The sequence below is a fragment of the Chionomys nivalis genome, chromosome 1 (assembly GCF_950005125.1).
Source record: "Chionomys nivalis chromosome 1, mChiNiv1.1, whole genome shotgun sequence".
Taxonomy (NCBI): domain Eukaryota; kingdom Metazoa; phylum Chordata; class Mammalia; order Rodentia; family Cricetidae; genus Chionomys; species Chionomys nivalis.
Genome location: NC_080086.1, coordinates 113,963,756 through 113,990,028, shown reverse-complemented (window position 1 = coordinate 113,990,028; position 26,273 = coordinate 113,963,756).

Genomic DNA, 26,273 nt, shown 5'->3' with positions numbered 1-26,273 from the left:
CCCAGATTCATGTCTGGACCCTCAGCAGTCTCTGGATCTGGTTTACTTGCTCAGCAGTTACTCCCTGTACCTGTTCCTGTGGAGATCGCTGCTTCTGGATCTGGTTGCTGGCTGAATCCTGATCTGCTAGTCTCTTGGGAATGGGTTGGCTCCTGGAACTGAACTTACTCCTGACTTTTGCTCCCAGTGGGGCTTGTTTTTTTTCAGGCCTTCTCTGTCCTAGGTAGCTCATGTGGAATTTTGGAACCTCATTCTTAAATGAGGAGTGAAATTATGACATTTTCAGGGAAATAGGTAAGATTGGTAATCACCATTTTAGACGATATTAATCAGTCTCAGAAAGGCAAATACCACATAGTCCACTTTACATGTGTAATTTCAAAAAGAGGAAAGAGAAAAAAGTAAAAGAGGGACTGCTTTTGATGTATAAGAATGTAATAGGAATGCCAAATTAAGTATGTAACATGATAAACTACGTCATATAATATATGTTTTTGTTGTTTGTGTACTTTTCATATGAGTGTATGTGTACATAAGTGTATTTCTAGAGAGCATATCTAAGGCTGAAACTTCTGGTTTGATGTGGGATTCCCTTCTATATGCTGTGAATACCATTAGCTAATAAAGTACTGCTTTGGATCTATAGCAGGGCAGAACTTAGATAGGAAGGAAAAACTAAAGAGAATGCAGGGAGAAAGGAGGCAGAGTCAGAGAGAAGCCATGTAGCTCTGCTGGAGCCAGATAGAACTTTACCTGATAAACCGCAGCTATATGATGATGCATAGATGAATAGAAATTGGTTAAATTAAGAGGTAGGAGTTAGCCAATAAGGATCTATAGCTAATGGGCCAAGGAGTGTTTTAAATAAAATAAAAATAAAAAATAATTTTTAAGACTATTACATGAACTTTATGCACCTCAAGATTTATAAGTTTATTAGGTATGATTTAAAAATCTGTAGATAACTAACAAAAGAGGAGAATCCCACATCATCTTTATAAGTGCAATTTATCGGAACAAGCTTTATTTATCTGTTTTTATGTGTTTTCAAAGTTAAACCTAAAGCATGTATCTAAAAACAAGTTCACTTAAGTTAGGTATACTTAATAGATGTTCCTCAAAGCATTTTAAAGCATTTTTTAAAATGTTTCATGAAAAAAGCTTCCTGTGATAGACAGATATGCTAGATCCTGAAAGTGATGCTAAGTCCTCCAAAGAAAATTATGGACATATATAACTCAATCTGAAATATGATAATACAAAGTACTGGGAAAAGCTGCCTTGCCCTGCAAACCTGTGGATACCATTGGGTTGACTTCCCTAGTCTGACTAAAATCAAAGCAGTCGAATCTCCTCAAGTTCCTCATCCATAGAAAAATCTCTCAGACTTTATGGTTTTAGCATCTAAAGTTCAATACTCTCTGTGGCAGCTGAATATTAAATTCTGTATGAGAGCTAAAGAACTATAACCACTGCCTCCAATGAAGTTCTTGAGATCTGGGAGCCAAGGGCAACCATCAAGGTTGTGGGTAAGGCTCAGTCACTTTACTTGATACAGAGGTCATTTGGTTCATACTTCCTGTTATAATTTATCCTTCTCAGATCTCTGAGCATGTTGATGGCTAACTGTAGCTTTATCAATTTAGCAACAACTGCCTAGTCAATGAATTTCATATATAAGAACTAGGCCTTGCTTTTCTAGCACTATTGTGACACCTGATGAAAAAGGAAAGCTCACAGACAGGTTACCTAGCATATTAAAAAGTAAACAGGTTTAGCTTGCAACCATTGTTATTTAAAGTAACTTGCTTCGCTAAGGTGGATCTCAGTAATCATCCAATTATATATGTCTAATGGCAAATAGTTTAAAGTATAAGGTTTATAGAAATTATGAACACCTAAGAAAATGATTTACAATATAAACATACAAGTTTTATTTTATACCATTTTTATATTAGGGTTTTAATAGTTCAGAGCTTTAACATTTATTAATAAAGTTCGGCTAAGTTGCAAAAACCATGAATATTAGTATCGTTCACAAGTTCAAGATTTTAAATTTCTTCTGGTTATCTTCTATGTATAGACATAAAGGATCACCTTATCATGCAAAAACATCTCTGACAAATCTACATACCAAACCTTCTGTACAGAGAAAAGAATGACCATACTTCCTAACACAAAAGCTTTTTTTACTCACAGGCATAAATCTAGCTGTTTTATAGACACCTGTTATCTGCTTTTCTTACAATATTGATTTCAATACAGATTGCAAACAATGATAATATAAGCTTATGGAAGTTGAAAATATCATAAGGCTTGAATCCACTTCTCAGATCATACAGTCCATGTTTTCCTTTCAATCAGAAACTTTGGATTTCATGTCTTTTGCCTACTCATTTGAAGAAAGCTCTAAATGTAAAAGTTTACTTTAGGTTCTTTAATTTTAACTTCTGGCAAAGTTCCACTCGGTTGGTAGATACCATCCAGAAATTACCTGTGACTACAAACTGCTCAAAGGTGATCTACAACATACCAATTTCAAGCAGTCCTACAAAATCAAGAAGCACAAAACTTGCTGAAAACAGAAGTGAACTAGTGTAACAGATATGATTGCATCCTGTCTCTTTAATTGCTTTAGCAAATGAGATGCTTCTGAAGAATACCCCATTGCCCTAGTCCGCTTGTGGCCTTTCACTAATATTCCAGTCTTTTTGAGCCCTGATAATGACATCCTAAATTCAGTAGTTACAGAGAAAAGTAGACTTCCCACCTTGTTCTTCACAAATGGCCTTAATGTTAGGTTCAAGTGAAACTCCCTGGCAAAGGGAACAAAATGGCTACTTATAGCACCTATTGGAATATCAATGTTTCTCCTCAAATCTTTGGGATTAACACAAGGCCATGACTATTTGAGCCTATGGAGGCTATTCTTGTTTAACCAACCACGACCACAGAAGTTTTCCCAGGTCTGTTCTTTTCAATTGTCTTTATTAGGATTTTAGCATTTCATGTTAAGAACAGAGAATAATTTTATGTTTGCTAGCTTCTATGACCAGTAGTTAGCTAGCTTAAATACATGGGAAGCATAAACTAATTTATATACAAAAGGAATATATTTTTGTCTCATGACTGTTTATGAAAATGAACCTAAATCTCCATTCTGATCTTCATGTTTGTTGCTTTTAATTCTAGTATATTGCCTAAAGTTCCAGTTGCAGGATTTCTGTGTGTATGTGTTTGTGGATGTGTGTGGCTGTTGAGTTCTTAGTTTTCTTTATTGATGAAATTCTTCTTTCCCCATTGTCCCCATTGTGCATATATCAATATAGTTCTCAATCATTTCGTAGATCATTCTCAAATTTATTTACAGGTGCTGTGGTATTATGTATTAGTTGATTTCTCTGTTTCTATGCCTGTAATCACTATGCTTATTATCATAACTGTTGCAAGGAGGGTCCATTCTTTTGTCCTGGCTGCCTGGCTAGCTTAGCCCCAAAATAACCACACAGAAATTGTATTAATTAAATTACTGCTTTGCATATTATCTCTAGTCTCTTATTGGCTAACACTCACATTTGGATTTAACCCATTTCTATTAATATGTATATCACCACGTGGCAGTGGCTTACTGACAGGATTCTAACCAGCATCTGTCTCAGGCAGAGAATCCATGGTCTCTCTCTCTCTCTGTTTTCTTCCTCCCAGAATTCAGTTCTGTCTTCTCTGCCTACGTAAGTCCTGTCCTATCAGGCTAAACAGTTTCTTTATTCATTAACCAATATAAGCAACACACAGAGGGGTCTATGACCAGCATTTAGTTAACTTAAACACATGGGAAGCATGGACTAATTTATATACAAAAAAGTTAATTTTGTCTTATGACTCTTTAAGAAAATGTACCCAAATTTATATTCTGATCTTTATGTTTGTTGCTTTTAATTCTGGTATATTGCCTAAAGTTTCAGTTTTAGGTTTTTTTTTTTTTGTGTGTGTGTGTGTGTGTGTGTTGCTGTTGAGTTCTTAGTTTTCTTTATTGATGAGACTCTTCTTTCCCCATTGTCCCCACTGTGTATTATCAATACAGTTCTCAATCATTTCATAGATCATTCGCAAGTTTATTTCTAGGTGCCATGGTCTTTTGTATTTGTTGATTTGTCTGTTTCTATGCCTGTACTCATTATGTTTATTATCATAACTTTGCAACATATTTTAAATTCAGAGGTGCAATGTCTGATGCTTTTTCCCCCTCAAGATTGCCTTATCTATTCTTGATACTTTAGTAGTTCCACATGCATTTACAATGTGAGCAAGAGAAAAACAATAAGAAAAGGGATAGAAAAGAAGAGGTGGAGGAGAGAAAAAAAGGGGAATATGTTTGCCTTTTGGCAAAGAACTCATCTGGATAACACAGAATCCACTTCTGGAATAGCAATATATTCATGGTTTCAGCATCATCACAAAGGGATGTGTTCTTAAGTTTTCATAATTCTATAATGCTACAGAGAGGGTTATATTTCAGCATGAGTTGGGAATGCATAAGCATTGGAAACACAGTAAGTGTTGTATCCTTAAGTATTGCAAAGTTTAAGTACTTTATTTTCTTATTTTCTTTGGATGTCTTTCCCACCATCCAAGATATGTACACCCAGTACTCACTTCCTCCTCTATGAAAAGAACCAAATTACCAAGTTGATAGCTGAATCCTTGAGGAGAGTGACTATGTAGGAACACGGGGAATTGGTAGGAGAGAAACTGGAATGTTTTGTTTCTGAGAACTTGGATGATGACTCTGTTCTGCAGGAGAGCTGAAGAAGGCCTCATCAAACTCACAATGTGGATGTACAACTACAGGATGGTTGTGTATATGTCACAGGTTGTCCCAGGTTTTCTTACTTGACCTAACATTTACATTGTAGTCCTGCATGGGAAGAAGTTTTTATATCAGTTTCTGAATGAACATCCGGGCTGCAGGAGTCCTGTGAAAGCTGGAGGACGAAGCTAATATATGAGTTTGGACTATTGTCAGATCAGAAGCCCCACTTTACTTTTAGCCTCCTTATAAGTTGCATTCGTATAAATCTGGCAGTTCTGTTAATGATTTATTTTCTTTTTTTTTTCTTTTTCTTTTTTTTTTTTTTGGTTTACAACCTCTGTCAGTGTTATCAATCTGCTTTATGTTTTTGGCAGAAATAGCACTTATAAATCTTACTCTGTTTGGACTTTGTCATTAATTGCCTACAATTCTATCTGGTTTTATATTATAAGTCTCATTGCCACTTTGCTAATTATATATTTATATATAATATATATATAAATATATATATTTGCTAATTATATATACATGATTTTTATAAATTTTGATACATTATGCTGTAAAGATGAATATATCTTTTCTTGATTGCTTTCATTTTGCCTTTAATAATTTTTTACAGTGCTGGAAATTGAACCTGAGACCTTGTTCTTGCTAGACAAATGCTCTACCATTTGAGTTGTTATGCCCCTGTTCCTCTTTATATACTAATAGTCTAATATGGGCAATGTTCTACTAACTTTAATATTTGTTTGATTAGTTTTTATAAGTTTGTATGATTATATTTTACACATATCCCTAGTAAGAATGACACAGATTAGTACTTTGAATTAGAATCTCTATAAGTAATAGATTTGATCTATTTGAATTTCTAACCTGCTCAGATTTGGTTCTGTTACTCAGCTCCTCCATAAGACTGAGCTTGTTTTTCTTGCTTTGGTTTAGTTTTGTCCTCTGTTAGTTTAAGTGATGAATATGTTATTGTTATTATCCAGTAAATACATTTTCATGTACATACATGCATATATTTTAGATCTCAGAAAATATCAATGTATTTCATACAGAGTCTCTTTTGTAAGTCTATAGAAGTTATGAGGGCTCAATAGCTGAAGAACAAATAGCAGTCATTATTTTGTTTACAACATAAAGCCAAGTACACTTCTTTCTTCTTGTGGTAGAAATCATGTATGTCTTAGGTCCTACACAGCATGAATTCAAGATTCAAAGAGCTGTGCCATTGGGATGTACTTAAGTATTAAGAAAATCTTATCTTGCTAAGCTCTATGTATCACAGAATTTTTATGTAGCAGCATTTGACAAAAGATTTTATATTTTCTTGAAGTTCTTAGGTGCTTCTACTTCAAAATTCATGTTATTTATTTATTTATTTATTTATTTTATTTATTTATTTCTTAAAGATTTCTGCCTCTTCCCCGCCACTGCCTCCCATTTCCCTCCCCCTCCCCCGATCAAGTCTCCCTTCCTAGTCAGCTCTAAGGGCAATCAGGGTTCCCTGCCCTGTGGGAAGTCCAAGGACCACCCACGTCCATCCAGGTCTAATAAGGTGAGCATCCAAACTGCCTAGGCTCCCACCAAGCCAGTACATGCAGTAGGATCAAAAACCCATTGCCATCGTTCTTGAGTTCTCAGTAGTCTTCATTGTCCTCTATGTTCAGCAAGTCTGGTTTTATCCCCCACTTTTTCAGACCTGGGCCAGCTGGCCTTGGTGAGTTCCTGATAGAACATCCCCATTGTCTCAGTGTGTGGGTACCTGCCTCGCGGTCCTGAGTTCCTTGCTCCTGCTGTTTCTCTTTCTGCTCCTGATTTGGACCTTGAGATTTCAGTCCGGTGCTCCAATGTGGGTCTCTGTCTCTGTCTAATTCATGTTATTTTTGTAAATCTCTGTTGACTGAGGTTTCGGTCCTGCCCAGTCCCAAAAAAATCACACAGAGGTCTACATTAGTTATAAACTGATTGGCCCATTAGCTCAGACTTTTTATTAACTCTTTTAACTTATATTAGCCCATTATTCTTCTCTATATTAGCCACGTGGCTTGGTACCTTATTTGGTGAGGCAGTCACATCTTGCTTCTTCTGTGGCTGGATCATGACTGTAGAATGCTTTCCTCTTCCCAGAATTCTCCTGTTCTCATTGACCCACCTCTACTTCCTGCATGGTTGTCCTGCCTATACCTCCAGCTTGACTACTGGCCAATCAGTAGTTTATTAAAATATAATTGACAGGTTAAAAACCATTGTCCCACAGCAAGTCTCTGTATTTTACACATTTTTTATTTTGTCCTCAATTTTTTTTCATAGAAAATTATGATTGCTTCCATTGTGAGCTATTAAAATATTTGATGTCTAATAATTATTTAAGTCATTTTATAATACTTAGAGTGTCTGTATCTCCTGATTATTTCCCCATACCTGTCCTACCTGCTGTCTTTACTTTTCTTCATGCTCATAAGTCATATTTTTAGTTCTTTCAGCAATATTTAATAAATTTTAATCTCTTAGTTAACCTATTTTGTGGAATTGAATGAAAAAGATTATATGAAGTGTTCATATAAATTTTAAATGTATATCTTTAGCATTGTCATAATTCTGTGTTCCACTTATTCGCCACATGGTTTATGTTTCAGTAAAAGTTTTGCATTCCAGTAGCTAGAACTGCAGAAACTCTATTGATTTATTGTCATTTTTTGATTGATTTGTATCTCCGCCTGCTTCATTACTGCGGATATTTGGACCTGGCATCATCCAAAGACTGTGATTTCTAAAATAGAAATCTCCCTTTTCCTGTCAGATCAATAAAATGTTTTCATAATAAATCAGTAAGATCCTGTGTAGAGCTCCTGGTTTTAGGCAAGGTTTATAGTATCTTCTGAGATAAAGCCGATAACCTTGACCCTTCTTAGTATATCAGCCGTCAAGGTATCTATCTTTCTAAGGCCAGTCCAGCTTCCTCTTTTTCAATTATAGCACCTAAATTCTCCCTTTGCTACGACATTTTTTTCAACAATGCAAGCTTATTGTTTGGTTGTCATATGTTTTTCTTTAAATAAAAACACTTTGCATGCATGTGTTTAAAAGAAAAATTGTAGCTGAGCAGTGCTGGTATATACCTCCAATACCAGCTCTTGAGAGACAGAGACAAGCAGATCTTTGAGCTCTAGGGCAGCCTGGTCTATAAAGTAAGTTCCAAGCAGCCAGAGATACACGAGAAACTCCATCTCAAAAAGTCAAAAAACAAAACAGAAAAGAAAAAAAAGGTAATTTCCCACAAGAAATTAAATGTCACTATATTTAACATTATAAATATTATTTTGAAATTAAAAAACATTAAGATACACAAATTGCATTAAATTTATTTCCAGAATTAAAAGTTTAGAATTATATTGTTTGTCTATCCTAAGTTCATCTTTTGTCTTGAAAATGAATTCATCATTGATCATTTTTGATAATAATTTAAAGACTACTTATTCAAGCATCTTTCACATGCAAACTGTTTAAGTAGAAACAATTGAATCAGTAGTACTAAATTTCCAAACAAAATAAAAATTTATATCCTAATTTGTGTGTAGGGACATAGCCCCACCCATTGGGGGCGTGTTCGCCTCGGGCTAATGTTTACGGATAAATCTGCCGGGCGTGAGCCCAGCAGACCTTTTCTCTTGCTCCACTTTTCCTCTTCTACGCGGGAACCTGTGGTCCTGTAAGTCTATTTCCTTATTAAAGCTGTATATATCTATATAATCTGTCTACATTCATTTGCGTTGCCACATTTGTGAGCAACTATTAAAGGACTTCTATTCATGACTGAGCACCTGTTTCATGGTTGGGCCTGAGCTGTTATTGCTGGATCCATGTTGTCTGTTACATTTGCCATTTGTTTTAATTTCCTTTGTTATAACAGCAACTGTTTTATAAATTTATCAAGACATGGCAATAGAGTCCAGATCTTTTGGACTGAAGATGAAAAGATCTGTGGACTTCTGGTCCTTCAGTGTTTTATTTACAATAATTTAAGCAACAAAAAAATGACTTCACTCTGGGCTCTTTGAGTAACTTTAGGACAGTTACTTTGGCTTAAGAGTACAGTTTTTTTTTTTTTTTCTGGGCTTCCCATGAGAACTAAATACTATGCAGTCTATAATTTTTATCTACATACATTTCTCTCCAAATATAAGCAAACATAGTCAAATATACAAATAAACAGAAAGTTTTCTACATCACTAGAAGACACTTCACCTGTATGAAACTGCCAATGATTTCAAGTAAAATGTGAGTGATCAAAGGATGAATGATGCCTCACTTTTAAAGCTTATGTAAGAAATTAAATATCTTAGTACTCAATTCCCACCAACTAAAAAACTTCATGTTTCACTTAATTCTCGTATAATCCTTTATTTGAGTCTATTAAAGTACTAATAATTGATTCACACTTAGAACCAATTCAAAGTGAAAACTTAATAGCAATTTATCTTTACTTTATAATTGTCTTATGTGACTTAACATTCTGTATATCATTTTATTTCTTCTTTGTGTGAAAATTCAAGCAACTATTACTTCCTTTCTTTTCTATGCAGAGATAGAGCTACATACCCAAGAAAGTAACCTGATGGAAGAGGCTGCCATAAAATACTGTCAGAATTCCACATTACTTTGAAAGTTCAATGGCTTTGTTAACTCCTCTGCTGCAGGCAGTTTGAAATAGGTAGACAAAATTTTTAGCTTGCAGTGAAAAACATGTTGTAGCAATAAGCGAAGACCCATTTTGTTTTGGGCAAAAGAAAGTTCTCTGAAATGTTAAAAGTATCATTTATTAGCTTCCCAATTACCAACAAACAGTATGCTGTAGGTCTACAGAAATACTCAGAATTTAATGTTCAGTATCTTCAAACATATGTGCGACAGTTAATGTCTACTGCTCTTCTCTGCTGTGGAATATTAGTGGAAAGAAAGTGTCTTTTGTAGGCATGAGAAAATAAATACATCTAGCAAGCAAGAAATTTTCACAGGCAGAAAATTTTAAGAAGCAATAAATGTTGGAAGACAAGAAGATGACATTTTTGATTTGGAACAATTTCCTGTGGGATTTTTCTATCAACCTCAATATGCATGCCAATTTTAATTTTCAGGATGGGTATTTCCATGGGGTTACATGCCAGTAACCACAGTTATCATGCAGGGAGTGACTCAAAGGCAGAAATGTGATAGATGTCCTGGCCAAGTACTATTTGTATGCAGCTTACTTTATTTTCCTGAAATAAATTCAGCTTCTCTTGAAAGAGTTCAAAATTTCCCTCTTTTATGTCATAATAATTACCACTTATGTTTATACGGTATATTTTACTTAGGCATCATATGGTATAGATGCATATTTAGGTACTACCTACATGAAATTTCAAAAGTTGATTGTCCTGTCAGTTTTTAAAGCAATGTTCTAGTATCTGAAACTTTCTATATTGGTTTTTTGTGTGTGGAAACTTGGAGAATGTTCTTCTTGTGGTCCATGTTCTAATAATTGATAGTCATCCATATCTGATTTAGCTTTATCATTCATCCCTATGTTACTTTTTCTATTTTTTAAATACTGTGTCTCTTGGATCAGTTTTCCAGGTTTCTTGTGACAGCTTAATTATGTTCAAATTGTTAATTTGTGTGAATACTACAGCTAGAAAAATATTCTTATTTTTACCTTTTAATATGTTTATTTTCATAATATCTTTCAATTTAAAGAAGAATTTCATATACAAAATGTGCCTTCACTATTGAAATTTATTTGCTTGTGGCAAATATGTCTTTACAAATATTTCAATGCTTTGGTTTCTATTAGTTATATTGTCTTCTGAATTAATTCTTCTCAATATTTTATATGTTCCTTTTATTTTCTGTTTGTTCATGTTTAGAACTATCCTCAAGTTGGTAAATAGATACTAGGATGTAGGATAAACTCCACATACATTATTGGTATTGATTACCATGTTAATTGGTAAATCTCCCTGAAGTGGAAGGTGGCTGCACCTCACTGAGTTTTACTTTGAATACTTTTAGTTCTTTAGTACTTTAGAATCCAAATAAATTCAAATATACATTTATAAATATGTATACACATATATGCATATAGATGAAAAGAGTTTGTTAACTAATTTTTAATGCTTGATTTCATGTTCATTAATGAACTATTTTGTAGTTTTTTTTATTCCTTTTTGTCAGATTCAGCCTGATTTGATCCATTAAAATTTCAAATCATTTTAGAACTGCTTATCTGTATTGTGTGTGTATGAGTATATGTGTGCACATTCACGTGCATGAATTGTATGTGTGCATGTTTTTCATATATGTAACCAAACTACCTTTCCATTACAACAATTTTGAAAATATGTTTTTATTCTGCATGTACACTCTAACTTAAGCAATCACCCTGTTCTTCCTGATGGAAGTTAATGTGTTCTAAATTCTTTTTCTGCAAATCCTCCAGAAATTTTGTCATTAGGATCTCATTTATCTCCCTTTTTTTATAGGTGAATTTCATGTTTGAAATAGCTGAGTGTCGTTGAGGTTCCATGAGTCCCATAGTCTTGCTTACAAGTGTTCCCTTCTGCTGGCATAACTTCACATATCTTTAGATTTCTCAGTCTGTTTCTTTTTAGGATCTGATTTACAAGTTCCGAAATTGTTTTCCTGGCATCTCTTTTTTCTTATATATGTCCTAGAAGATTTTTCATTTTTGTACTTGCAAGAGTTATAACTAAAGAAATGATCTATTTTGCCAATAGGAAATGAAATTCCACATCCATTACCATGTTTAGTTCATATACTAGTGAGTTTGTATTAACTGGTCTTTGGCAGTTTGAATCCTGTCCTCAAGGAAGTTCTATTCTGTTTAGAGCAACACAACTTGTGCTTTAAAATATATATATATATATATATATATATATATATATATATATAAATTAGTTAGCTAATCTAATTCTCAGGAGAGAGAGAAATCAATGTATGGCAAATATAGAACACAAAAAGATGTGAGTTTCCTTCTGAACCTTCAAAAATGGGATGAATTTTATGTTTTCCAGACTGATAAAATAAATCAATAGTATTAAAATTAATGTTGTAGAATGTTTACTCACAGTTCAGCAATACACTGAAACTTTGTAAAAATTTCATTTAATCCTCCCAATAAATACAATGGTAGGTATAATTGCTCTTCACTTTTACATATGAAAAAACTTGGTCAGAAGAGCCAGTCATGCCAGTCTTTTGTAACATCAAGCAATCAATAGTTCTGCAGGTTTCAGGTAAAGTCTCACAAAAAATAACAGTCTTGAACAGTGAATGCACTGATCGACATTATTTGATTTGGTTGAAGAATGCCTTGGATATTATAGACACAAACCCCAGTATATGTTTGGTAGCACATCTGTAAGTGGAATTAGATGATGATGATTCTGCTCCACAGATTCACAACCTTGGGCTTTTTTGAAGGAAGTCTGTAGCAAAAATGAGACCCATGGTACTATCTTACATTATTTACTTGTCATCATGATATGAATGACTCTATTATGCTATGTCTCCACTCAGAGGTGACACCTCTGAAACCAAGAGTCAATTTCGATCTTCCTTTCTTTTATATTTTTCATAGTATATTGATAATAGTTTCCAAAGTCTAACAAAGAAAGTAAATCTTTCTCATATTTTCATAGATATAGATTAAATTAAGCATTGTGTTTTTGTTATCCATAAGGATTTCTCAGGAATTATTTTGAAAAGCCAAATACAATTTTTAAGATTTATTTTGTATAAGGATTATTTATTGTGTTGTATATATCTTTATGAGCTTATGGTATGCACTTATAGAAGCCAGAAAAATGAGGTCATATACCTTGGACTTGAATTGCCAGTAATTATGAGCTAACTTATGTGAATTCTGGGAACTAAACTTAAATCCTTCAAAAAATTAGCAAGGATTCTCATCCACTGACCCACCTTTACATTTCCTACCAAATATAATTTTGTCATACATACTGACACAGAAATTACAGTTTCATCAACCAAATGACATAATTAAAGAGGATATTATTAATTATTTATTCATTCATTTATTTATTTGCTATTATTTTGTGATTTATTGAGGGCCAGTAAGATGGCTTGATAGTTGAGGATGGCTGCTGCATGACATGATTCAGCTTCCTGATAAGAGCTACTTGCTGCAAGTTGGCATACACATGTGTCACTTCTTGTCATGTATTGGGCCATTTTGTCATATCAACGAGATAAGTAAGATGATATATGGTATATATGTCATGAAATATCATATGTATATGATTAACAGATAGATGATAGAAATATTTGGAGAGAGATAGGTCAGTAGAGAAGTAGGTAGATAAGGCATATATTGTTCTCAAATAAACAGTTTTAAATTATTACATTTTTTTAGGGGTACTGTTTCTTTGCTACCCAACATACCATTTTTTTTCAGAATCTATAGATTTTTCAATTGTTCTTTTAGTATATGTCCAGGATATTGAGTAGGATCATTCTCAGGACAGTGATCTAACATGTCGTCTTTAATTAATATGGAAGAAAAAACTTATCAAACCATTGGGTTGAGACAGAAACTGTAGAACCTCTGATAGGTAGTAGATGAACTACAGAACTCTCAATAGGATCAATTTTAGACATTCATTGAGAAGTTAAAATATGCCACTCTGTTATCACAAAAATATCAGATCCACATAGCTTCCAGAAAAATATTTGTATGTATCAAATAAAGGCATACCAGAGGTTGAAAATAGCTGCTGTAAGCATGATTCAATCTTTTCTCCAAAAGGCAATGTTTTGGCTCTTGAATTGTAGTCAGAAATTAAAGACTAAATATAAATAAAAGCTTTATTTGAGAAGATTTTAATACATCAGTATAGTACTTTTTTCTCTATCAGGCTGAGGGAATGTGTTTGTCTCTGGTGCTGTAATTTGGTGGACTTTGATTAAAAACTTAAAGAAATTTTGAGTATCTTGATGGACATTATCAGTTCCTTAAATCGGCCTAATTTGGTTGTGGCCTCAGGATATATTTTTATCATACTTCTGTTACTTCATAGCTAATACTTTGATATTATATTGTGATGCTTTAAAAAATCTGTCCTCCTAGTACTTGATCTGTTCATTATGTCTCACAGCAACTGCTTAAAAGTCCTGAGAACACATAAAATTAGCAGCCAGCAATTTCCTGAATATTTTACCAATTTTAGTCTATACTTCTTTAAATTATTGTGTAAAGATTTATGTACAGAGTTGTGTGTATGTGTGTGTGTGTGTGTGTGTGTGTGTCTTCGAGGCAAGCATCACACAAACAGAAAGAGAAGGAGGGAAGGATAGAGGGAATCTCAAGTTTTTATATTGACCCATGACCTTCAGTTCTTTGCTTTCTCAAGTAATGTTTATTCCTTTCCCCCTTTTCTCACCTCTCTCCATTTATCTTTCTCTGCAACAAATTGATGAAGATGTAAAAGGATCATGATATATTTTTAAAGATCACAGTATAATTATATATTTTACTTTTCTTTCCTCGCTCCAAAGTGTTTCATATATCCCTGCCCTCACCTTCAATTTCATGGCCTATTTTTTTAAATTAATAGTTATGGCATGCACATATATTCCTAAGTACATTACTTGTGTGTCTGCTTTGAGGGCTAATCTTTCACTACTGGACAATGAATTGTTGTGCTCTTCCATGGTGGAAGGTCAGATCTCTCATTCCCAGAGTTTTTCAACCACTTGTAGTTCTTTTTGTAGGGTTGAATCCTCATGGGCTTTACCCATTTACATTTTCATGTCCATTGATGTTCTTGTTCAGTTTCACACTAGGGCAGTCATATTGGCCATATCTATGTGTATAACTTCTGATATTACCAGGAGACATAATCTTACAGCCAACGCCTATATTTTTATAACCATTATACATTCCTGTTATATACGCAAATAGCATATCAGAAATATTTGTATATACTTAATAAAAATGTAAACAGAAAATTGGTGATTTGAAATAACATAAAATTAAATACAGCTGAGTATTTTCTCATTGTTTCTTTATAACTTCTTTTCTATTCACATTAATTAGCTTTAAACAATAATTTCTCTGATAGGAATATAAGTACTAATATAATTGGGCTTGTATATGTCAACAAAAATATAAAAACTTGAAAAAGTAAAATTATGTACATAATGTGGGATATGAACATATAATTGTCAATGGTTAGTTGTAGGCAAATACTCCCTGCACATACATTTAAGAAGTTGTAGGAGAAAACAGTGACACAAACTGCACATGTGTGTGCATAGTAACTATATACAGTCTAAAATACAGATTGATAGTGATGCAAGAATACTGAATATGTTTTTCCCCATGTTGCAAGATCTCATTCTTCTTTTTGTTATGCAAAGTTTTAATTTTGTTGGTCTTTATTGTTTTCTGAAATGTAATATCATGACTCTATTCATGTGATGGACTTCTATTCCTTTTTAATAAATCATAGGTATAGTTAATTCTACATCTCAATAATTTGTGACTTTTTAGCACAAAAGTGAGTCTCTGTTATTAAACATTTTATAGAAGACATTTGAATATTCTGCAAATTACTTCGTCAGTTAAAAATCATGCTGCATGGACTAATCAAAGTATCCACTGATGTATAGATAAGACTGTAGAATGTTGAGGTATGAAAGACTACATGACCATGTTCTGATTTCTTTGCAAGTGTTATACCTTCCCCTAGACATTCATCTTCCATTTGGACTGACACTGCTTTCAACTCTAGAGCAAGACTGCCTCTTAATGAGCCCCATTTATGGTTTGACAATACGTACACATACACTGTATTTTTGTTAGAATCAAACTAGAATAAAAATAGTATTATATTTTTTCAATTTTTTAGATGCAAGTTTACCATATGTATTATTTTACAGCTGCTCCATAAAATGACTTTTAAAAAAAATTCTTATATCCTTGCCAGGTCCTGAATACTTTATAGTAATAAAGAATTCAAATATATACACAATTAAAGACTTCTGATCAGTCAGAAAGGGTAGATGAAAATCAACACTTTGAGTTCCTTGAAGGCATCTGTTTGATTGAACTGTCATTGAATTTCTCTGTAATAGTGAATGTCCTGGATGAGGAAGACATTGCTATGTGCTTCTTTCCAGGACTATTCATTGTTGTATTTCTTCATCAGGGTTGCAGTACTCCAGAGATCAACTACTTCAAACCAAAGTAGTCATCATATTTCCTTGATTTGTAAGGAGCCTCACTATAATCAGCAGAGTGTGCATAGCCAAGTTCTGACTAAGCCTGTGAATTTCCTGATACCTAAGATTCATGGAAATAGGAAGTTGAGTTCATCACTATCTTTTTCTAAATTACAATGATGATTTAGCTCTGATTTTATGGCATTTAGGACACTTCCCGTGGTCCACCTGATACAGGCTTGTTGCATGCTTTTTCAATTTAATTGCAAAAGTGAGTATAGAATCTCCCTTTGTGCCTGTTTTGACGGAGATGTTAACTCCATCTGCAGCCTTGTAAGGGAACAAGCACTTCTATCATAATTCTACTGGAGCAGAGTTGCTAATGGTAAAATGAGGTGAAATATATTGAAGTAGGGATCTTCCTTTTCTCTTTATCCAAAAGGAATACAAAATATTATCTATGAATTAAAAATTACAAAGAACTAAAAAAAAATTACAAAGAACTGAAAGATTATATTCTGATGTGCATGGTACTACATAGTTAAAAAATGTCCTAATTTAAATTAGCTTATAGAATTTAGTACATTAATAATTATTAATTAATAGTATTAATTATTACTATTAATAATCCACAATATTCATACATTCATAAATATAAAATTAAAGTGAAGTAAGCAAATTCCCATGACTGGTACTGTGATACTTTTCCTGATTTTTGTTTTGGTTGTTGTTGGTGGTGGTGTGATTTTTATTATGAATTTTCATTCGGCACTTATACTGCTATGCAAACACTGCTCTACCACATAAGTACATTCTTTGTCTTACTTTTGTCTTTTAGAATGAAATATGATTGTCAAAGGTTTAGCACTTCACTAAATGGCATTAAAACCTGTACCTTTTAATTATGTTGCATAGTAATTCAGTGCTTTGCATTTGTAAATAAGTCATTCAAATAACTAAGATATTTAGTAACTACTACATACTCTTCAAATGATATTATAGGTACAGAAGAAATATAGGGGTGTTCTGGAAGAATGTTGAGTTGACAGATATGAAACTGTGTTTTTTTATAGACACTTCCTTTTTCAAAGACGAAATATAACACTTTAGGCTACAAAGTAGCAAATGCACTCACATTGAGAAGAGCTGAAACAGCTAAGTTTTGTCCATCAAAAAGGAAAAATATAATCTCAAGCCAAAATAGGACAGAAAACTTGGGTTTAATATTGTTGAGACTAATACTAAGCAATATTAGAACTTAACCTGATTTTATACAGTTAGTTTTACATTTGCTTAGAAACTAAGCCAGATAAATTGATATATCCAGATTATTGCTGTGGGACAACGGTCTTGTGCCATGTAAAGATTTGTCATTTGTATTGGTTTAATAAATTGCTGATTGGTCAGTACTCAGGCAGGGCTACCAGAATAGGAGAATTCTGGGAAGAGGAAAGACTCAGTCTGCAGTCATCACCCAGATGGAAAGGAAACAGGATGAGAATACCTCATTGAGAAAAGGTACCAAGCCATGTGGCTAACACAGACAAGAATTATGAATTAATTTAAGATGTAAGAGTTATTTAATAAGAAGTCTAAGCTATTGACCAAGCAGTATTGGAATTAATATAGTTTCAGTGTGATTATTTCAGGTCTGGGTGGCTGGGAAATGAATGAGCAGTCTCCACCTACAAAATGGTACCAACTTGGGCAACTATATCCAAATAAAGCCTGTGAGAGTTTGGAATAAAGTTCTAGGCACAAAAGAACAGAATTAAATAAGGCTTCTTAATAGCAGCATTTTATAAGGTGAGTTCTATTTACTAGAGGCAAGTGTGTCTCATTTAAGAGAGGCTTCCTAACTTAGCTTTAGCTACAAAAGTCTTGCATCTCATTTAAGAGGCCCCGCCACCAAACACTTAAATGGTGTTTATGAATATCCAACAACATGCTTCTTGGTGGTGGCAGGGAGCTTGAAATTCCATAGAGTTGCGATAATACACATGGCTCCTGACATGGAGCCTCTACCGTGATGCTAGACTCTCAGAAAGCTAAGGAATAATGTGGATCCAGTTGTCAAAGCCACAGCTTTAATTTTGCTAGCCATATTGTTTAGCAAATTGAAGATTCATGTGATCAGAAAAAGAGAGTTAGACAGTAAAGATAGATTTAGTCAAAAAAATAAATGAAAACCTCTAAACAATTTAAAGTGTGTTTAAAAATATGTGTAGGGTAGGGAGAGAAATGATAAAGTGCTTAAAAAAAAGAAATAAAGAGAATAATTGGGTGGAGTGGCACACACCTTTAATCCCAGCACTTGGGAGGCAGAGACAGGCAGATCTCTATGAGTCCAAGGACAGCCTGGTCTACAGAGTGAGTTTCAGGACAGCCAAAGATACACATAGAAACCATATCTCCAAAGCCAAAAATGAAAATAAAAGAAATAGAGTTTACAATAAAGTCATGTAAAGATGGAAAATACACAGAGAATCTGAATACTTTATGGTATTGTGTCATCTTTGAATTGTTTGACAGTTGAGAAAGGAGCAACAACTACTAAAAGACATTTCAGTAAAAATCCTACAGGATTAATCCGACATGTAATAAGAATCCTAAGCTATTGGTCAAGCAGTGTTGTAAATAATATAGTTTCTGTATGATTATTTCAGGTCTGGGTGGCTGGGAAACTAACAAACAGTCTCCACCTACAAAGTATAGTGAATAATTGGATGTTTTTTTAATTGATAATAAATCAAAAAATAAGAATTAAATGATACAATTTTTCTGTGCCTTATCTTTGCCAAAGTAAACTTATAATACATCACAAAGTTGTTGCTATTCTTTTATTCAAGACAAGATTTCTCTCTGTAACAGCCTCGACTCTCCTGGATTTCCTTTGGTAGACCAGGATAGCTTGAATTTAAAGAGATTTATGTGTTTCTTCCTCCCAATTCTGGGATTAAAGGCATGTGCTTTAATTTTGCTTGACAACTTTTTAAAATTACCAATATTTGTAGACTATTTCATCATTTTCAGGTGATAAGAAAGTATTTAAAATATTTTGTACTTCATTCTAATTTTAGATAGATGTGGCAAGTTTCAAATTGAATTTTATTGTACTATCGTTATTAATCACTTAAACTCAATTTGTTAGTATGGATTGCCATCATCAGTTACATCTCTAATCTTGTTAGCATCATGAAGAGAACAAATAGAATCGATCCCTATTTGATAGCTCTATTATTTACTATAATTTAACTTATCTAAAATTCTAATCATTTAAATAATTTAGATAACTAAAAGTAAATCAATTCACATTTTTATACTTAGACATAAGCATGTTTTATAATGGCTATTTTGGCTGTGTTCAGCACGTGAACTTAATAGCTTATTTGCTTATTATTTATTTAATTACATTTATATTTTGGTGTGAGACTGTGAATGTTCTAAGAATAATGGTGGCATTTTTATTTGATGGTTTAGAAATAATAGCAGCTGAAAACCTTGGAAGAATTCAATCAGTAGGGTGTTAGAAGATAATGACTTATGAGTCAGATACTTACAGTTTTTTATAGTGTTTTTATAAATATACTCAGGGATCTTTTGACCATTTTGAGAAAGAGATCAGAAAGAAGTTAGCAACAGTGACAAATGAGTTTGAATTGGGGCTAATGCTTGAGTACCAAGAGGAATACCAAGAGGAGGTCACAGGAAAGATGGAAGACATTTCATAGTGACTCAATGAAGAAATTGTACAGTTTTATTGGCCTACTGACCCTGCATGCACACACTGGTTGTCACTGAATATGGTCAAGAATTTTTGCAGTTCTCTGTCTTCTGTTCTCAGCACCAGTTTCACAGCTTGGTGGTGCTTGTGTGTTGTGTCTTCCTGCACTTGGCTCACTGGTGCTCCCTGATATCCACCACAGGAAAGCCCCCCAGTGATTAGTTAGGCACTCTATGAAAATGGAATCATCAAAAAGTATCTCTGAAAGCTTTCTAGGATATAAGCAATTCCAGAACCTGGCCATCTATCAACCATCTTCTTTTGAGGACTTTTTAACTGAAGTAGGGTAATCAGGGCCACCACATTCTTTGATGTATTTTTTTCCATTTACTCTAGGCTTCAAATATATCTACTCATCCTCTTGATGGAGAATTTGGGCTACTTCTTCTAATGTGTTTGCTCATTGCTTTCTCTGAGAGTTTCAGTGTTGTCTAGTAGCCAAGCCTATAGTGACTCATATTTTCATAATTTCTTTACTAATTCTTTGGAAATTTCATATTATGCACCCCAATCTCATTCATTTTCCAGACTCTTATAAGCTTTGTGGCCTAAAATGAGTAACGCTGGAAGCATTCTTCCAGGTGGTATAATTTAGGCTGTCTCAGGTTAGTCATTCTTTAGTAGTCCTTTCCTCCAAAGACAGTGCTATAACTAGTGTCCATCATGTGGATAATTCTAATTTGTACCCTATTCGTTCAACTGCAATAGATTTACAAAAGTGCTAAAAACTATATTCATTTGGTCTTTTCTCATGGAGTAAGTCTTCTCTAAGAGAGAGTAGATAGGGGCTGGCCAAGGTTCAGAAGTTCTTTTCCTCTTCTCATTCCCATAAGAAATATATTTTTTTATTTAAGTTCATCTATCCTAGCAGTAGCTCCAGGAATCATGAAGAATGCTCACAGAAAAGTATCTACCTGCCTATATTTATACCCCAAGTATTCTAATGTAAGTATTGTAAGTGAAGATTGCTCTTATGTTTCCCAGCTGCTCACACCCAAATATTGACACATAAACTATATTAATTACAATACCATTTGGGAGACAGTTTAGGCATATTCCTACCCAGCTCTTATAGCTAAAAATAACTCATTTCTATCAATCTCTGTATAATCATGAGGCTGTGGCTAACTGATAAGTTTTGATAAGTTTCTAGCAACTTTCTCCTTTGGCAGCTATATATCACCTCTTTGACTCCAGCTACACTCTATCTATCTATCTATCTATCTATCTATCTATCTATCTATCTATCTATCTATCTATCTATCTATATGTGTGTGTGTGTGTTTGTGTGTATGTAGCTTTATTCTTCCCTGCCATAAGCCAAAGCAGCTTCTTTATTAACCAATGATAGTAAAACATATGACAGCATATAGAAGGGAATCCCACTCCCACATCAGTAGTTCTTCATTAGCAGTTATTGTTGAGAGTGGTGTCAGAAGCCTAATAACAATGTTCATGGGAGGGGAATGAGGAAGATAGAGATCTCAATTATGTAAATCTCCTTATTTACATAGTCGGCAAGAAGCCATCCTGGGTTCAAACCCTGTCTCCAGTGTAGCAACAGAAAATGATAAGCTGTACCCTCTCTAGACTCATGCTTATCATATTTTTCTCATTGTAATGTTTTCCAGTGTTTGAGGTACCTATGAGATCCTGGTAAGTCATTCATTCCCAATACTTGTTATCTTTAAATGGTCTAGATTTTTTTATGTGGAAAATAGACTGACATTTCCAGTTCTCTCTGGATTTAAACTTTATGTTTGAATGGCAGCAGAAGCAGAAAATATATTTTTGGATTAGGTATCTGATTTTCCTTTTGATATACCTTAACCTTGCTGTCTAAAATTATTTTTGCAACTGAAACAGAGTAGTGAATTAATTTAGTCTTTAACTCTGTTAATAATGCTAGGTATAATTAAAACTATTTTTGTCAGTTGAATTATTTTGGGAGGAATTAACTTATTTATAACATCGAATACTATGGAAGTAAAGTATCAAACAGATAATGAAAAAAATGTGTACCTTCAATTCAGACCTAATCTCTACCACTTCTTGTCCCATCTCTCTATCTTGCCTTCCCATATTTGCACTTATTTGCTCAGTAATTCACCAGTCCTGTTTTCTAACTAGTAAATTATCTTACTCTCTGTCTTAGTCACTGTTTTATGACTATGAAGAGACAGCCTGACCATGGTAACTCTAATAATGGAAATCATCATTGAGTCTTAGTGTAGGAGGTTCTTCTGTTCATGTGTTGCTTTCCTTGTCTAATGAATAAAGAAACTGCTTTGGGCCTGATAGGGCAGAATTTAGGTAGGTAGAGTAAACAGAACTGAATTCTGCGAAGAAGGGCAGAGTGGGAGATGCCATGAATCTTCTGCCTGAGATGGATGCTGGTTAGAATCTTGCTGGTAAGCCACAGTCACGTGGCATTACACAGATTAATAGAGATGGGTTAAACTAATATGTAAAAATTAGCCAATAAGAAACTAGAGCTAATGGGCCAAGGGGTGTTTTAATGAATTTAGTTTCTGTGTGGTCATTTCTAGTGTACGCTAGCTAGGTGGCTGGGACAAACAAGGGATCCTCTGCTTGTAACAGAGTCTGGTTTACAGTTTCAGAACTTTAGTCCATTTGGTCATGGTGGACATCATAGTGGCATGCAGGCAAACATGGTGCTGAAGAAGTTGAGATTTCTACATCCAGCTCCTCAAGCAGCAAGAACAAACAGACTTTAGGCTTGGAATGGGCTTTATGACCCAATTTCTCCCACAAGGCCATACTTCCTAGTACTATTCCCTCATGCTCAAATATTCAAATCTATAAGCCCTTGGGAGCCATTCTTATTCAAACCACAACACACTCTGTTCCTCTACCTCCATGCCCACCTTCTTTTCGGCAAAACACCTTTTACATCTTCTCCTTTTCTGGCTTCTACTCACTACTCTATTATATTTTTGACAGTATAATATAATTACAATTCTCCCTTATTTTTCCTCCCTTAAGTCCACCTATATATTTCTCCCTATTCTTCTTCAAATTCATGACCTCTTTTTAACAAATTCTTATTCCTAAATGTAACATATTCAGTTCTTTACGTGTTATCTTTATGCATATATTCAGGGATGACTCTTTGCCACTGTATAACTAGTTGGTCTCTTCATCCCTGGTGAAGACCACCTCTCCTGTTCCTAGCTTTTCTTAATTGTCTGTAACTTTTTGTGTAGGACTGAGACTTCTAACAGCTCTACTGAACTAGGATGCTGGCAATGGCCATAAGGACATGGTATATGTAAGGGTACTACACATACCTTGACAATAGTCAGTGACTTTCTATTTGGACTTAAGACCTTCTCATTAAAAGGGGAATTATGGCTCATAATGAAAACCTAGCTCATTGATAGATAAGTCATAGTTCTTAGAGGTTAATAATCTATAATGATTATAATCTGTATTCATTAATTTAGTAAAACCCCATGATCCATAACAACAATCTATAAACATTTGCCATTTTACCCAGAGATTTTTAGTCTTCATCCTTCAAGGAACCTTTCCTTTGTAATAGAAAATGACAACAAATCAAAATGCAGAGTTGTAAAGTTCATTCTCAATAGATACATCTGCAAAATACTCTGAAACCTAAGTCTCAGGGAACATTGCAGAAGATGAGGAAGAAAATATTTAAATAGCCACAGGATCAGGGAGTGTGCTATGAGGTTGTATCTCATAGTAATGTCAAAGCTATACCTATAAACAGTTACTAATGTAACTGTCTAAAGAATACCTGAACAACACTGACAGCAATGGACATAACCACTATTATTATCATTAGAAATAGGTTTATTTAACCTTAAGGAGGAAGGAGTTGCATGTTGCAAAGAACAGACAATATTAGTATTACTTAGCCTTCATCATCTCAATTAAGATTTTCCAGTTCTACTAAATTTGATGTAAACTTTATAATTTCATTTTTGTTTAAGGCTGAATATAATCTATTTAATATAAGTACTACATTTCATTACCCATTCATCTTTTGCCAGATTTCCAGATTGATTCCACCTACTTCCTGCTGTGAATAAAATAGCAATGCTTTGCACGTGGATGGATGTCTCTGCAGAATCTTAGATTATATGAGCAAGAGGAGTATAATTATGACAGATGGTATTTCTAAGTTTTGCTTTCTTGAGAAGCTTTCATATTGATATTCCTACAACCTATACCAATTTACTGAATGCCATGTACATTGCAGGCATGCTTAAAAATGTTTACTGTCATTTTCTTCCTGATCTTAAGCCTTGTGATGGGATTGAAATGGAGTCTTAACATAGTTTAAATATTTATTTATGTGATGACTTAGACGAATGGATAATTTACAAGTATTTATCAGCCATTTATGAATCTTCCTTGAGAACTGTCTGTTCTGTTCATTGATCTATTTCTTCCTAGGTAGTATTGTATTTTGATATTTAATTTTTGTAGATCTTTCTACAATATAGCATTAATTCCTTTCTAAAGTATAGCTGGAACTTTTTTTCCTATTCTATAGGCTGTGTGTTTGCTGATAGTGCCTTTGGTTGTGTTTTGTAATTTTATTTAATCCCATATGTTAGTTCCTTGTGTAATTTCTGTTTGGAGTTTCTACTCAGGAATTTCTTTCCAATATCTATATTCTAATGTGCTTTCTTTAGCAGTTTCATCATTTCTGGTTTTATATTAATGTCTTTGACCAAATTTGTTTCCTGTGAATAGTGAGAGATAGGAACCTAATTTTAATTGCTTTAAAGATAAGGTTACAGTTTTTCCAACATCAATCATTGAATGGTCTCTCTCTCTTTCTCTCTTTTAGTCAAGGCATATATTGGCACTCTTTTTTTAATCAAAAATGACATCCATAGCTGTATATGTGATTACCTATAGGTCTTCCACTATAGTCCCTTGATTGCAATGTCTATTTTTTACAAGTACCATGTTGTCTTTTCTGCCATGGTTCTCTAGTATAATGAGGTTTGGCAATATATTGTCTTCAAATCTAATCTTTCTGCTTAGAATCATGTCATAGTTATGGTTTCTATTGGTATTCATATGGTTTCTAAGAGACCCTATGGCATATCAAATCTTCAAAACGAAAACATTTAATTGGAGTTGGTTTATACTTTCTGAGGTTTAATCCAGTATCATCATAGTGGGAGACATGGCAGCTTGCAAGCAGACATGATGAAGAGGTGCCTGAGAGTTCCACATCACTGATCTGCAGGCAACAGGATGTAAACTATGTCCCACACTAGACAAATCGAGAGCATATAAGACCTCAAAGTCTTCCCCCACAGTGATATACCTCAACCAACAGGCCACAACTACTCAAACAATGCCACATCTCCTAATAGTGACACTATCTGGGCTGTTGTAGAATATTGTTTTAAGATGTGTTACATTTGTTTATTCTGTGGAACATTTGTTTAATGATGCATTTTTCTAACTCTGTGAAGCTGTGTTACTTTGTTGGACTAAAACACCTAATTTGTCTAATAAAGAGCTAAATAGCCAATAATAAGGCAGGAGAAAGGATAGGCGGGGCTGGCAGGCAGAGAGAATAAACAGAAGAAGTAAAAGAGAGAGAAAAGATAGAGAAGCAAGAAAAAAGAAGGAGATCAGGGATCAGCCAACCAGCTACTCAGCAAGACTTGGAATAAGAAGAAAGAAGGGTACACAGAAACAGAGAAAGATAAAAGTTCAGAGGCAAAAGATTGATGAAATAATTTGAGAAAAACTGGCTAGAAACAAGCCAAGTTAAGGCTGGGCATTCATAAGTAAGAATACAAATCCATGTGTCTTTATATGGGAGCTGGGTGATGGGTCTCCAAAGAGGAAAAGAGCGCAAAGAGTAAAAATAACCAACAAGAACAAGCATTCAAACATGAGTCTATGGGGGTCACACCTATATGAACCACCATGGTTATCCTCTGTCTTTTGTGTTTTCCTATAAATTTTTAAGATTGTTTTCCAGTTCGGTAAAGAATGTCACTGGAATTTTGATAAGAATTTCACCGAATCTATCTATTGTACTGAATTTTTCATTAGCATGGTCAGCTTTATATTGTTTATTCTTCCAGTTCAGGGACATGATGGCTTTTTGTACCTTCTACACATAGGAGGTCCCTGATACTCAAACCCAGTTATAAGTTCTAAACACATGTATTTATGAGTAACACCAGATATACTCAGTAGGACACATGTGTGTGTCTGTATGTGTGTGCATGTGTATAATAAATACTAAAACAAGAAATCTGTGAATTTGATAGGGAATGGGGGAAGATATGTAAGAAATTGGAGGGAGAGAAAAGTGAATATATAAATACTATTCCTGTAAGAAATTCTTACAAACAGGAAAATAAATTCAAAAAACATTTTGGTGCAAATGAGATGGCT